The 16,395-nt window shown below is 34.9% G+C and overlaps 1 protein-coding gene across 2 annotated transcripts in view; it reads left to right on the top strand.

The window, feature by feature from the left end:
* Positions 1-16,395, top strand: part of WDR72 (WD repeat domain 72) — a 270,383-nt gene that overhangs the window by 134,863 nt on the left and 119,125 nt on the right. The gene's annotated exons all lie outside the window — the stretch shown is intronic.

Below are 16,395 nucleotides of genomic sequence, written 5' to 3'. Positions count from 1 at the left end.
GGACTGTTCCATGTTACCCCTTTATAGATTCTATATTGCCTGCCCTTTGGAGGCAACAGATATACCAAAAACAATACACATTTTAGAAATTTCTTAGAAATAGCAATTAAATTATTTCAACTTTTTATTTAATTTACTATGAACCAAAATTGATTATTTAAAAATTATAAGCATAGATTTTATGCTTTTCAGTATTATTTTATAAAATGAACTCAAAAGGCATAATTGAAGTTTAACAAAACAACATTTAAGATTCATTTTCAGAACAATGTGGTGGGTTTCTGAGGAGAGGTATATTCCTTTCATTGTCCTATCTGTTACATAGATCAGTGATGCATGTTTCAGTGAAAAAAATTATGTATTCCACTAAGTGTATAGTAATTTGAATCATGAAAACAGATAAAAACTTACCATTTCTGTTAATTTTTCTCTTGTGAAACTAAATTTGCCAGGTGAATTCCATTTTAATTAATATTTAAGCATTCTTTCCATATTTTCTCTTCAAGCTGTAGAGGAACCTTCACCCAGGTGAAAGACAAAGAACTCAAATCATATCTATTGCAAAGCATGGATGGATGAACATTTAATTTTGACATTTTGCTTTCTTTTTCCTAAGTTTTTGCACAAACCCATTTTTCTTAATTATATGTATAATATCAAAGCATTATATATATGTATATATGTTATAATTACAACAAACATAGATGCTCAAACACCTTAGTTATGTAATTAAGAACTACAACTGAATTGGCTCTATTCTTGAATCATAATATAATATTCTGCTAAAGACTTGGGTTAAAAACATCATAAAATACAGGCAATATTTTCTCTTCCTTGAAGAGTCAGGTTGTGTACTTTGAAATCAGGAATTTTCTTGCGCTCACTAACAATATTTTATGCTCATAAACCAGTTTGAAGCCTGAAACACAATTTCATTTATCTTTATATTCTAAGCTTTATAGTGTCTGCAGAAAGTGTCCATCTGTTCATCCGAGATTGCTTCAAATAGTGAGTGGTCAGAGAGACTTAGATGATAAAGGTCAAAGGAGCCTCTTGACCCTGTGATACTCTCGAAAGCAATTGGCAAGGAGGGACTGATATACAGTTAGATACAGCTTGCCAAAGCGGTCCCCACTTTAATTGGTAATGATAGCAGGAATACACAGTAAAGTCATTGCTGAAAGAAAACAAAAAGTATCCAATATAGTAATTTATTACCAGTCAGTGGGTCTCACGCACTCGGTTGTTTTACCCCTGCCGTGGTCATAGAAAGCAAAAAGGTACTCTAACACTTAACTGAAAATGGATGCCCTGCTGCTATCAGAGATGCATGGTGGTCAAATGATTGCCCATGCCATTAGCTTGGTAATGTTTTCTCTATTGTAAACTCAGCTCCCCATGTCCTTCCTGTGCATCAGCTGCAGATTGAAGGCTCTCTCATTTGTCTTCTATTTCTGCTGCCAATCATCAAGCTGCTGTCCACCAGGCACATTTGAAGGAGACAATTTTTTACTATTGACAACCATCTCCAGCAACCAGAGCTCAACGGATTTAAAAATGAATGGCCTGGGCTTTCATTTACACTTTGGGGGTGGTTTTATGCATTGTTTGTATATGGGCTTGGGCAGATAATTCAGGGGATCCAGGACCCAGATTTCACAGCTGTTTGTGTGCTAGCTGCTGTAGGTAACCTGTGCACTCCACTAGGCTTCTGTCTTTTGATGAAATTATGTTGTTTGCTATATAAATGAGGAAAAATATTTGTGTGATAAGAGCAGAATCTCTTTGTAGATTTTTTTTTCATTAAATTAATTTTTTTTTCATTAAATTAAATCAATAAAGAAAAGTCTTTTGAAAAATAGTTACAGCATTCTGTCAAAGAGAATAAAATACCCACAGATAAATATAAATGAACTCCTCCTCCTTGAATCTGGAATTTTTTTTTAATAAAGCTTTTTATTTTCAAAACATATGCATGGATATGCATCTGGAATCTTTTAAGATTTTAATTGTCATATAAAATATTTCTTGATAGCTGAGCACTGAGGTGATAGGTTCCAAAATTTAACATTGATTATAAAGACAGGGGAAAGAAAATATTTATTTTCTTGTTTATATGTGAGATTATGGAATATTCTGGTCCTCTAGTTATTTTTTATGATCTATGCTTAAAACAGCTCAGAAATCATAAAAGTAATATAAATGTCTGAGTCCATAAGCATTTTCTAGCCTTCTCTAGATTCTTAAATTTGTTGTTTTTAAAGCACCACTTGGTGGAGTAAGTATTTCTCAAATTTTGAAACATAAATTTCTGGAAGTTTACGTATGTGTAAAGAAAATTAATTCATGCTATAAACTTGGAAATGAATTTCCCAAAAGGAAATATCTTTAAATAAACTGAAGTGAATCCTTTGTTTAAAAGAAGATGTTTGGGACAAAAAGACCTACCCAATTTGACTACTACAGAGATCACTCATAGAAAGCATAATTATTTTATTAGAATCTCGAGAAGCGGACCCCACCCTGGTCTGGGAGCCAAATTTCTCAGCAGGATAGGGCCAGAGTCTTGAAAATGCTTACAGCTTTTATACATTTCAGACAAAGAACCTCTAAAATCTCACCCTCTATATGTTGTGATTGGTCATATAAGTCTACTGTTCCCCTAGTTGGTCAGTGGGATGTAGTAGACAAGGTGAGATAAAGCTTCTTTGGCCATGTAATCCCTTGGACAATGGAATGTAGTCCAAGCTTTATCTAAAATCATGTGGCTCTGGAGAAGCCTAAACTGAGGCCTATGGACTTGATCTGCTTTAGCTAACAGTCTCTGATCAATATGTGCTTAATTTGTAAGTTCTTCACCTTTTCCCACACAAAGAGTTTTGGGGACTGGCTGATGATTTCTTGGACATGCTAAGACTTCACCCCGGGCACCCCCAGATCAGCAAGGAAAACTAATGTTTGCATTTTGCCTCATACACTTATTAGCTGTGTAACTGTGGGCAAGTTATTTAACCTCACTTTCTTCATCTATAAAACAAAATAAGGATTATTAGTATACTTTCTTTACAGGTTTGTTTTATGAGGACCAAGTAAGATAGTATATATAAAGCATTTTGGGAACTTTAAAAGTATTAGATACATTTTATTTGAATATTGCTCCTGAATTTCATATTATTGGGGGGTTAGTAACACTTATCTAATTTGCTTCTTAGCATTGGACTATATCTTTAAGATAATTATCCAAACAACTCAAACCACGTTCCTGAAGTATTTTGGAGCACTCTAAGTTGCTATTTTCTGTTAACTGTTTTTTCTTGGCTAGCTTGAAATGAGGTTACTGCCAGTGCATGTAACAACATCCTACAAGTAAAGACTTGTACTTGTAGCTCTTTGGCAACATGTTTTCTGTGGGTTTGGTGATGAAGTGAAAACCATTTTCCCAGAATGTTAGAGCTTGAAAAAAATCTTTGGGATCAACTTGTCCATCCCTATCATTTTAGTACTTGAGGAAACTAAGGCATCCAGTGTGATGAAGAGGCCTGCCCCAAGTCAAACAGTTAGTAATTGGTTGAAATGGAATTTTAGAGGTTGGGAAAATTTATGAGAATGTTATTTCTTCTTTGCTTAATTTATTATATTTCAATAGGTTAAAGAATTTTCTTGTACTGTTGCATAGTCATTGAACTGTATTCTTAATTAAAATTTTAATTTTTCAAGGTTGCATATTATAATATTGAAATGGAATTGAAGGTTTAGGAATTGAAGGGAAAGTGAAAGTCTTTAAAAATTGGTTTTAGCTTTTCTATTGGGCTAGCAATTTCTGAAAATGTGATTACCTGGACTAGACAGGCCAAAGAAGAGCTATAAAATCTTTATATAAAAAGACTATCAATTTTAATCTCCAAAAGGCATCTGAGCAATCAGCTCTCCAGGTAGGATATTCCCCAACTCAGGACATAGAACCTCAGCAAGTGCTGGGAATTCATTACGCATTTATAATCTCTCTCTTCCCCACCCCCTATCTCTTCAAGGAAGGGAGGGAGTTGCTTATATCTTATTTGGGGCTAAATTTGATTATTAGAATTGTCTTAGTTTTCTTTTCATTTACATTTTCCTATGTGCCGTTTGTCCAGTTCTGCTTTTGTCATTTTGTATAATTTTATCTAAATCTTTTGAAGCTTTTCACACTCATCATTTATAAAAAACAATAATGTTTTTATATTTTTATATGTACCTCAACTTGTTTAGCCATTTTCAATCAATGGATACCTATTTAATTTTTAATTCAAGGAGTTTACATTTTAACAGAGAGTAACAACACCTATGGGGAGGCGCTGACCAAGAAAGAAGTTTTGGTTTAGGGAAAGCTAAAACAAGTGGCTGTTATATATCTATTCCAGAAGCCCAGTACAATATAGGAGTTTGATGATTATTTCCTATATATGATAATAGCACTCTTCTGAACTAATTTTAAATCATAATATTTGAAAACTTTGGAGGGCTGCAAAGTGACACAGGAGATACCGTTCTGGGCCTGAAGTTGGGAAGACCTGTGTTCAATTTTGGCCTCAGACACTTCTTGGGTGTAAAATTTTGACCAAGTCAATGAAATCTGTTTGCCTCAGTTTTCTCATCTATAAAGTGAACTGGAGAAGGAAATGACAAACAACTTCAAGTATCTTTTTCAAATAAAAATCAGAGAAGCTGACACAAGAGAAATGACTGAATAAAAACCTTGAAGCTTTTTAAAAAACTTCCTAATCATATAAATTTGAAAAACTAAGAAAGGTTAAATGATTTGTCGTGCAAATAATATATAAGCTCACATGCAAACCTATGATTCCAGATCTAGCATTGTGATCATTGTACCAGGTTTTTTTTTTATACTGTTTTTCCCTGTCTTTGGAGGGCAAGCAATCTTTGCACAGCACAGAGTTCTCAGCAGGACACATCTGGTTAAGAAAACTAGAGCCTCCATATAGGAGGTGAAGAAGAGGTGAACCAGTATGGGAATCCCTGCCAGCTAATGGAAATTTATATTTTAAGTGAGCTAGAGTTCCCAGAATAAGTTGAATCCCAGTGGTAAACAGCCTTTAGAGACAAGAAGGTAGCTAGGTAAAATAGCATTTAAGTTGTGCTTTCCATGAAATTTTTATGTGGTTATGTGTATTAAATCAGTCAAAGGAGATGGCATGTCCTGATGTATTTGGGGAGGGGGGAGTATAAAAGCATTTCTTTTTCCTGGATATCATGCTGATAATACGTACAGTAACTAGAATTTTCAGGTAGATTTTATGCTTCAGTTTAAGATTTTCCAAAATACAATGTAGCATTATTGGTTTTTGTGTGCTACTAATGGACCATGGCTTAATTTTAGGAAGTGCGTTCTTGACAGTAGGAGAAAAACCCTGACATTTATGGATCATAAAGTAATGCTTTTCACTCATTATGTTATCCCTAGCACCTTTTGCAGTACATTGAACATAATAGATATTTGTATATATTTTCTGATCTTTGTTCTTCTGATGTTAATTTAATTTTTCTTTTTTTTAATTGAAGCTTTTTATTTTCAACACATGAAAGAATAATTTTTCACCACTGACCCTTGCAAAACCTTATGTTCAACCCCGCCCTTGTCCTAACTCCTCCCCTAGATAGTAAGTAATCTAATATATGTTAAACATGGTAAAAATATATGTAAATCCAATATAGGTCTATATAGTTATATAATTATTTTGCTGCACAAGAAAAATCAAATCAAAAAGGAAAAAATGAGAAAGAAAATAAAATTCAAGCAAACAGCAATAAAAGAAGTGAAAATGTTATGTTGTGATCCACACTCAGTTCCCACAGTCCTCTCTCTGGGTATAGATGGCTCTCATCATTACAAAATCATTGGAATTGGCATGAATCCTCTTGTTCATCAGAACTGATCATTGTATATGATCTTTCTGTTGCCGTGTGGTTCAGTTCTCTAAAATCATCCTGCTGGTCATTTCTTATAGAACAATAATATTCCATAACACTCATATACCATAACTTATTCAGCCATTCTCCAACTGATGGGCATCCTCTCAGTTTTTAGTTCCTTGCCACTTCAGAAAGGGCTGCCACAAACATTCTTGCACATGTGGGTCCCTTTCTTTCCTTTAAGATCTCTTTGGGGGATTTTAAAGGAGGGAAAGGGGCCTGTATGTGCAATAATATTTGCAGCAGCCCTCTTTGTAGTGGCCAGAAACTGGAAACTGAGTGGATGCCCATCAGTTGGAGAATGGCTGAATAAATTGTGGTATATGAATATTATGGAATATTATTGTTCTGTAAGAAATGCTCAGTAGGATGATTTCAGAAAGGCCTGGAGAGACTTACATGAGCTGATGCTGAGTGAGATGAGTAGAACCAGGAGATCATTATATACTTCAGCAACACTATATGATGATCAATTCTGATGGACGTGGCCCTCTTCAACAATGAAGATGAACCAAAGCAGTTCCAATAGAGCAGTAATGCACTGAACCAGCTACACCCAGCGAAAGAACTTTGGGAGATGACTATGAACCACTACATAGAATTCCCAATCCTTCTATTTTTGTCCCCCTGCATTTTTTATTTCCTTCACAGGCTAACTGTACACTATTTCAAAGTCCGACTCTTTTTATACAGCAAATTAACTGTTTGGACATGTATACATATATTGTATTTAACTTATACTTTAACATATTTAACATGTATTGGTCAATCTGCCATCTGGGGGAAGGAGTGGGGGGAAGGAGGGGAAAAATTGGGACAAAAGGATTTGCAACTGTCAATGATGAAAAATTACCTATGCATATATCTTCTGAATAAAAAGCTATAATAATAATAATAAAAAAAGATCTCTTTGGGGGAATATGAGCCAAGTAGAAACAATCTATTATTTTCCAAAATTTTTCAAACTAATCTAGCTATTTTTAAATGTTACAGCTTGACAAATATTAATGAAAGTGTGAAATTTTAAATCATGTGTGTATGTATGAAAGTATTATATAATGACTTAAAATCATGTTAATAGTAAAATGCTTCTGATAGGTCATGATCTTTTTAATTAAACTTCTGTTCATAGATAGTTTTTTTTCCAAAAAGGTTTTGGTTGATAGGCTTGTTTGTGTTTTCACATCAATATATAATCATTGATAGATCTTTTGGCCAATGATGAAATTAAAAAAAAAATCAGATTAGCAACAGGCATTTATTTACCATTTGTTTAATGTTGGACTCTGAAGTGGGTGCTAGGAATATAAAGTCAAAAATGAGATAGTTCTAGCCCCTATGAAGCTGTTCTCTTTGAAAAGCTTGAATTCAAGTTGCATCTTTTATATATATAACAAGTGATCATGGAAAAATTGCTTAACCTCCAAGTGCCCCCAGACACCTCTCTGAGATAGGTGATATGCATATTGTCTTTAATGAAAAATTATTTACACATAGAGGTCCCTTTGTAGGTAAAAGCCCATTTTTCACTAATTCTTCCTTTAACTTCCCCAAAAACATACCAGAAAATGGTAGAATGGGATCTATTATCTTTAGGTCATATCAACTTTTGCTTTAAGAAAAATCAATCCTTTTGTTTTTAATGAAGTCACTAAAGTCAAATCTCTAAGGACTAGAGACATAGGGCAGGGAAGGAGGTAATCAGGATGGGTTAATTTGATGTTTGTGGGGATAAAGCAATAGAGGAATTGTTTTGTTAGTTTTGGTTTTGTGGGATTTTCCCTAAAGATGCTGGTGTTCTGTTGTAATTAGCTTGTAGAATTTCAGGGAAAACTTCATTCTAATTCAGACCAGTTATGACAAAGGACTTTTTCTTGTAGTGAAAATATGATTTAAAGAATTATTCTTTATGACCTACAGTTTTATTACTTTCAAATGCATGTAAAATCTGGAGCTAGTCTTAGGAGACTTGCTATGAAATTATGAAAATGATTTTTAATTAACATATCAATTAGATATAAATGATGGCTTCCAAAATTCTCCGTGCCTATTATTTGCAATAATTTGCAGGATCTATGATAAAATGGCTTTATTTAATAATAGTAAAAATAAATTTTCTGTCCTATCCCAATTATCACAATTTCTGAATTTAGTGGCATCTCTGTTAATGAGGTTTTAAGTTTGTGACCCAAAGGCACGGTAGTAAATAAGTTCTGCCAGTGGTTCTAGAATCTTTAACATCCAAAAGAAAGCTGTGGGTGAAGAAGCCACTTAAAAAAGAAACCTTTTCAGGAGACAGTGAAATCTTGGCTAGCTCCTGTAATTAGGTGCTTTCATGAGCTAATGTCCTGAAACATTTATTTTTCCTTTATGGTGACAGTTGCTTAAGTGGATTTCACTGGAAACATTGATATTAGAGATGAACTTCCCTGCATGAACAGGATCGTGGCCAAAGGATTGACCTCCTACTTACTATAAACAAAGGCAGCTTGATAAAGGCAGATGTGTCTAGTACTAGACCCTCATATAATTGGCTTTTATGAATGTGTATTGAATGAATGAATGGAGTTCATTTTTAGAATATTAATAAAATTAGAATAAATTTTAAAAATTGTTATGCTTCATAGTCTGATGGAGGGTGGTGTGGAAGTAAGAAGGTAAAGAAATGAATCATATTTCTACTTAAGGGTTTCGATGGCTTAAATTGGAAAGATATGATATGACAAGAGAACTAGAAGTAGGAATAGAGGACTTGATTTTGAAACACAGATCTCCTCTATTACCATTCAGTAAACAAAAAGCATTTATTGATTGTCTAATTCATTAATTACCAAGCACTGTTGTAGGTACAGAGAATTGTTGCTGTTCAATCATTTTTTAGTTATATCCATCTTTTGTGACCCCATTTAGAAGTTTTTTGGAAAAAATTCTGGAGCAATTTGCCATTTCTTTTTCTAACACATTTTACAGATGAAGAAGCTGATGCAGAGTTAAGTCATTTGCCAAAACTAAGCTATTATTAAGTATCTAAGGCAAGATTTGAATTCGGGAAGACTCATCTTCCAGTTTCAAGCTGAGCACTCAATCCACTGTACCAGCTAACTGTTTAGTACAGATGGTTAAAAAATAGAGGGAGGGAAAATAAAACAGTTCCATTATGTAAGGAGCTTTTACTATAATCCTATGGGGCAAACAATGTCTAATATATATAAACTTATCAAAAATAAATACGAGATGATTTTTGGAGGCATTTCACTGGCTTCTAGGGGAACCAGGACTCATTCCTTTTGATGATGTCAGTTGAGTCAAATAGAATAGCTCAGGCTTTAAGAGTCCATTTTAGTACACACATCAGAATTTTGGCTTGACATTTTGAAATTTGCATGATATTTTTGTGGTTCTTTTGAATCTGGGATGACTTATTCTTCTCTGAACTTTCTTTTTCATGCCCCAGAAGTCTTAGTACTAAAACTTCACTCAGGTCCAGAAATTCACATTTTGGAAGTATTATCCAACTTTGTGCCTTCTTCTTCTGATTTGATGACTTCTTGTAGGAGCCTCCATTTAGAGAAGACACCCAGGTCAGCTGTGTTTCAATTTTCTCCAGACTGCATTCTCAACTTTTTGTGCCTTTCTCAGTAACAGGTGCTTTATTCTTCCCACACTTTCTAGCTTCTATTTATTTATATGTTGTTTTCCTTCCTTAGAATGTGAGCCTCTTGAAGGCAGAGACTATCTTTCTTTGTGCTTTTATTTGTATTCTCAGTACTTATGGTGATGCAAGATACATCTCAAGCACTTAATAAATACTTATAACATGGCTAACTGACTAGAAAAGAAATCCTACAGCAAGTGACTTATGAGCTGAACTCTGAAGGAAATTAAGGGACTCTACAAAGTTGAAAGTAGTTCATTCCAGTCACAGAGTGGCACTGTCCAAAGGCATAAAGATAGGAGAAGTAATGTAATACGTGAGGAATACCAAGAAAACTATGACAACGAGTGGATGAAGTTCTCCGTCACAGAGTTGAGTGGATGAAGTTCTCAATCACAGAGTCATTTTAGATTCCTCATTTTCCCTCACCTCACATATCTAATCAATGGATAAATCTTGTCTTTTCTGCCTCCACATTTCTTGAATGTGTCCCATTCTCTCCACTAACATGACTAACATCATTATTCAGGATGTTATGTATAACCTGGAGTTATAATCTGTCCTCCAAAAAGTTGTTAAATTGGTATTCCTAAAGTATAGATCTGACCAACTTGCTCAACAAATTCTAGCAGCTTTCTATTACTTCTTTGTTTGGAATTTAAAGACTAATTGAACTTGGTTTTATCACATCTAAATAGCCTTTTTAGACATTACTCCCCTTCATTTACTTGTGGTGGGATTATGAAATGATCCGTCCATTCTGGAGAGCAATTTGGAACTATGCCCAAAGGGCTATAAAGCTTTGCATGCCCTTTCATCCAGCAGTGTCTCTACTGGGTCTGTATTCCAAAGAGATCATTAAAAAAGGGAAAAGGGCCCACATGTGCAAAAATGTTTGTAGCAGCCCTTTTTGTAGTGCCAAAGAACTGGAAATTGAATGGATACCTATCATTTGGGTAATAGTTGAATAAATTATGTTATATGGATGCTATGTGATATTATTGTTCTATAAGAAATGATGAGCAGGCTGATTTTAGAAAAATCAAAATACTTACATGAAGTTATGCTGAATGAAGTAAGCAAAACCAAGAAAATTTGGAATGGAAAGTGCCATTTGCATCCAGAGAGAGAATTGTGGAAACTAAATGTGGATCAAAGCATAGTATTTTCATCTTTCTTTGTTGAATTGCACACATTTAACCTATATTGGATTGCTTGCGGTCTTGGAGAGGATGGGGTAAAGGAGGAGGGAGGGAGAATAATTTGGAACACAAAATTTTGCAGAGATGAATGTTGAAAACTATCTTTGTATGTATTTGGAAAAATAAAAGGCTCTTTAAAAAAATCTCAAAGACTTACTCATAGTAGCAAATGGGCTAGTGTGACTTTTTCTAGAGTCACACATGCTACATGTTTCAGAAATCAAGTCTGGGACTTGAACCCATATGTTCATAGTTTGAGAGCCATATCTTTACCCATTATACGATTGCTCCTCTAAGAGGCAAAAACATTAGTTTTAGGTATCTTTGTTTCTTTTCCTTTAGATCCTAGATTCACTATGTGTCTTACAGCTAATGAAGAGGCAATTAATAATTAATAGGTAATTAATATGGAAGAAATAGTGATATGATAATCCCTCTCCAAATGCAATAGAACAGGACAGACATGAGTTTATAGCTAATTTTCGTGAATGAATCAGAATTATGCTATTGACATCTTAAATGCTTTGATGGCTCTTATGAAACCATCCTGCTTCCTAGCGATTTGAGGTATACAATGCAGATGGCTACTTGAGAAGAATATTTAATTTTCTGAAGGATTAGTTATTTAATTTCATTTTGATTTCCCATTTCCTTTGCATATTTCCCAGGGCAGTGTTTGTAAATTTCCACTATGCTTTCAAATGTACTTTCTCCATGTTTCCAGATGGGAAAATCTGTCTTCATTCTTCCCTGTGTCATTTTTCTCTTCTGGGATAACTATGAATTATGTGATCCAGAGGAAATGAAAACCCTAGTCCATTGAAAATACATCGGTACCTCTTACTTGGTCGAGGTGTATTTAGCTGATATGAATGCTTGGCCGTGATGGAACCAGTGGAGTCTACAGTGCCACTGTAGGACTGAACTGTGCCTCTGTCCAGTGAAATAGAGCTTGTTGCTGTTTGTCCTTCATTCTGGAAGAGGACCTGACATGAAAAGGGGATGTGGGCTGTGCTGTAAGGGAGGCCGACTGGGCAAGGTCACCGCCCTCACTTTCCCTCCTGAGCCCTCTGGGTCCAGAGGCCAGATACACATCAAGGCCCTGGAGGTGGCCCTGGATGAGAAAGACCCTGGCTTTTGTAAGCTAAGCCTTCCCTCAGGTCTTAGTTTGATTGTTAGATAGCCATTGGGGCAAAGAATCTCCTTTCACCTTCCCCTCTCCCCCGCCCCCCACCAAAAAATCTAAATAAATGAATGAATGAATGAGTAAATCTTGGAGGGACAAACAATGCCCTAATGGAGCTTGGCCTAGGGCCTATTAATGGCCAATTAGAATCAGATTGGTTTTGGTTTAAGGCCTGGTCCTTGCAAGAGAAATTCAGCCAGTAAACCCCCAGGATATCTTGAGAAGGTTCAGAGGTGCAAAAGAGAAAAAATGCTTTTAAGAGCAAAAAGGAAAGGAGCAAGGAAGGAAGGTATATATCAAATGTAACAGAGGAGTTACCATGCTTTCCCGGACACTGTGTCATTTAGCTGTTTTAGTTTATATAAGAAAATAGTTGAGGAAACCAATGTGAATCTAGCAGATACTGACACCTGCTCCCTCTGACGACAAATTTTGTTCTATTAGACTAGATAGGAAATGGAATGTTTGAAAAATAAAAACATTTGTGTCTTTATTATGCATATAACACTATGAGAGTCACCATATGGTAATATAATGTGGTGTCTTTGTTCTGGTCTTCTCCTCAAGGACCTGGATTTATTCTTGATTATTTCACATGTTGCTCCAATGGTTCTGGTCTATATTTCCATTTCTTCTTCACTAGCTGTGAATGTGAGACCTTGAGCAAATCACTAGCTTCTCTGTGTCCACCTGTGAAAGGAGAGAATGGACAAGGTGATATGCAAGATTCCTTCTAAGTCTAGTTTTCTTCTTCTTCTTCTTCTTCTTCTTCTTCTTCTTCTTCTTCTTCTTCTTCTTCTTCTTCTTCTTCTTCTTCCTTCTTCTTTTGTTGAGGCAATTGAGGTTAAGTGACTTGTCCAGGGTCACACAGCTAGGAAGTATTAAGTGTCTGAGGCCAAATTTGAACTCTGGTACTCTATCTACTCCACCACCTAGCTGCCCCTCTAATTCTTAAAAAAGGCCAAATCATTTATTTATTTGTTTCTTTGTTTATTTCTTTATTTTGCTGGGGCAATTGGGGTTAAGTGACTTGCCCAGAGCACACAACTAAGAACTATTAACTGTTTGAAGATGGATTGAAATGTTAAATTATAAAGCAATATGGGATTAAATGTTAGAAGTTTCAAAACTGGATGACATCCCTATAGCCCAGAATGGTCATGAAAAGGTCATGGATTCAGGTAAAACTTGATTTTATTTTTGAAAGATCACTGGAGAGTTTTAGGTTTCAGGTTAGAAGAGAGGAGCTAAGGTCAGAAAGGTAAAGCAGATTAGGACTAAATTCCAAACCTTAAATGTCAAATTAAGAATTATCTTGGGGAGCCTTTGAAGCTTTTTAAGCTTAAGCATGTCATGAAAGTAGTACTTGAGGTAAAAAGCCTAAATAAGCAGCACTATGGAAGATGGATTGAATGGATAGATGATTGTAGTAGTCTTAAGAATGAAGCAATAAAAGCCCGAACTAAGGTAGTTTCATTAAGAATGGAAGAAAAGGGACATAAGCAACATTAGGAAGAAATAATATATTAAATAACCTTTTTGGTGGGCTAGGGCATGAGACAAATAAGGCAGCCTTAGAGTGGTCTATTTCAATTAAGCAGGTTTGGTTGTACTTACATGTAGTGTATGGCTTTATTCTTTTCTTGACCTCTTTTGTAGGTCAAAAACCTGCAACTATTATTGCTTTTGTTTATCTTTCTCTAGTTTTCCTTTCATGTACTGTGGACTTGGGATGGTGAGTATGAAAATTTGGAGAAAAGGGAACTTGTTTCAAAAGCCATGCAAAGTATAAAATGATATTTTGTTTAGTTTGCTAAAGTTTTTACAACTAATCCATATATATATAATTTTCTTTCTTGTTTTTCCATAACTATCAAATGCACTTCTCTGTGAGTTAGTTATCTTTAAATTTAAAAATGTCTTTGATTGGCAGGCATTTGTTTTCCTCTCCTGTCTACCTTCCCATACTGTAAACTGAATAAATTAAAGAAGTCTTCATGATATATAAGCATAGTATAAGCAAAACAAATTCTCACATTAATCACATTTAAAAACCTGTTCATTCTGTGTATTGAAATCTATCACCTTTTCTTTCAGGGGGTAAATAACACTCTTTTTCACAGGTCTTCTGGAATCACAATTGAGCATGAGTTTTTCATTTTCTTAAAGTTACTTTTTTCCAGTGTTTTCATTACTGTAAAAATTGTTCTCTTGGTTCTGTTCACTTGACTCCACAAGTGAATTAGGAATTGAGACTGAACAAGACATGATATAACGTTCATTAATGGTGTGATAAAAAGTAGTTGATAATGATGTCAAAGGGAAGTTAATTGCAGATTTGAGTGGTGGAAATTAAGAAAAAAAAATCCCATAATATAATTGCCATTTGATATTCATTCAAGAATTTCCAGAGGCCCAAACCCTTATTCCAAACCCATAATTTAAACTTCTTCCTTCAGGAACAAAAAATCTATTTCTGTCTCTTGAACATGCTCAATATAATTGTAGAAAGTAATCCTACACCAATGAAGTTGGTGTCATGAGTTTGATTCCTGTGTGATTCAGTAACCTTCTTCTTCATATCTCTGTGCTCCAGTCAGGCTACCTGTTTCTTACCAAATGCTTCCACTTACAATGATGAGAGAAGAGTGATCAGCATACCCATTCAGAGTCTCATGACTGAATGACCAGTTCCATATTGTAACTGGAAAAACAGCTCAAAAGGCATAGCCTAGTAATTGTGGGTTAGGTCTATTATCCTTGTATTGGGAGGATTGTCTGTCATTAGAAGTGGCCAGGCAGGGAAAAGGACAAATATACTTTGATATTAATGAAGGGGAAAGGACCTGTTATTTCAGCCTTAAATGCTGCTGCTGTAAAACAGTTCTGGATGCTGGTGAATGATTGAACACTTGAAAACCCTAGGGACACAATCAGGCAGATAGTAGGGGAAATATGATTTTTAAAAGAGTAAATTGAAGGAATCAGGAAATTTAGAGAAGAAAAGCAGAAAAAAAAGATAGAAAATTATATGAAGGATTTTGCCTTTTAAGTGTATGTATATGTGTGTATACATTCACTTATACATACATTAATAGGAGTATATTGACAACAATAGACTGTGAATCTAAAGACTTATTGTTCATTTTGTGAAATATTTCTAGAGCTATAGGAAGTTCATTTCCCCAGTTTCTTTCTCCCTGGCTCTGGGCTGTTTCTTAATTTGGTTCCAACTTTATTTTTGAATTTTCTACCTCTTTTACCCATGAACCATAGAAAGCTGATTTTATGTGGCATAAGTTGTTGTTGTTTTTTTTTTTTTTTTTGGTGCCAGGTCCAAGGGATTCCTAGGTTTTTGCAAATTGGTGAGTGTTTGTGAAAGGTTTGCTTGCATAAGCTGCCATGAAAGATGCAGAGAGATATGGAGAATTTAACATTCCCTAGATGGTATCAAGCAGTCATAATCACTTTGTGTAATCTCTCTGCCCCCTCTCATTCCTCACCCTCATCAATCCTGCTTTTGCCAGGATGCCCCATAAATTCATTCTTTGGCAATGAATTTTGTTTGAGATTTCTGCTACAGCTGATGGAGCCACCTTTTGGAGAAGTAGGTTTCTGTCTTAATAACTCAAGGTAAAAAACTGTGTGGTAGAGGATCTCTGGTAGTGTATCACTTAGCTTGAGCTCAGTCTATTCTAGCTGGGGCTTGATCTACCAGAAGTTTAAATACCAGGCGTGTTCCCTAGGCTCCGATGACACATACAGAAATAGAGGTGACTCCCACCCTGGGCTTAATTCCATCATAGAGGCCTTATTCAGTTATGTCAAGTAATAAATGGTTGAATAGGTAGATATTTGGTGAGATCAAAATTCAGTCATATGTGACTCTTTGTGACCCCATTTGGGGTTTTCTTGGAAAAGATACTAGAATCGTTTGCTTATTTTACAGATGAGGAAACTGAACAAACAGGATTAAGTTGCCCAAATCACTCCATTTACACATGCATGAAACTCATGGAATTGTTATTGGCAGGAACTTTGTGATGGCTAAATTACAGATTTTCAATAATAAATTTAGTTGAGAAATTTCTTATACAATGTCTAGGTGTTTTAAAAAAAATCCTATTTCAGAAAATGCTCCCATTAAAGTTGGATATACATTTTAAAGATTTATTCAGACATTTGGATTTAAGGGCTTTTCAAGTTTTACTATGAAATGATTTATATGCCAATTAATTTCTTTTTGGAATAGTGTATCAAGATACAATTAAAATTATATTCAAGCATTTTCTACTTAATTTCTAGAGTCTCACACAGCATTGTAGCAGGATTAACTGGCACTTTGGTATATAATGCTTTTACTGTTATTAAAAAAGACAATT

Source organism: Sarcophilus harrisii, chromosome 2, assembly GCF_902635505.1.
Source record: "Sarcophilus harrisii chromosome 2, mSarHar1.11, whole genome shotgun sequence".
Taxonomy (NCBI): Eukaryota; Metazoa; Chordata; class Mammalia; order Dasyuromorphia; family Dasyuridae; genus Sarcophilus; species Sarcophilus harrisii.
Note: the sequence above shows the minus strand (reverse complement) of the source record. Positions and strands in the feature narration are given on the sequence as shown.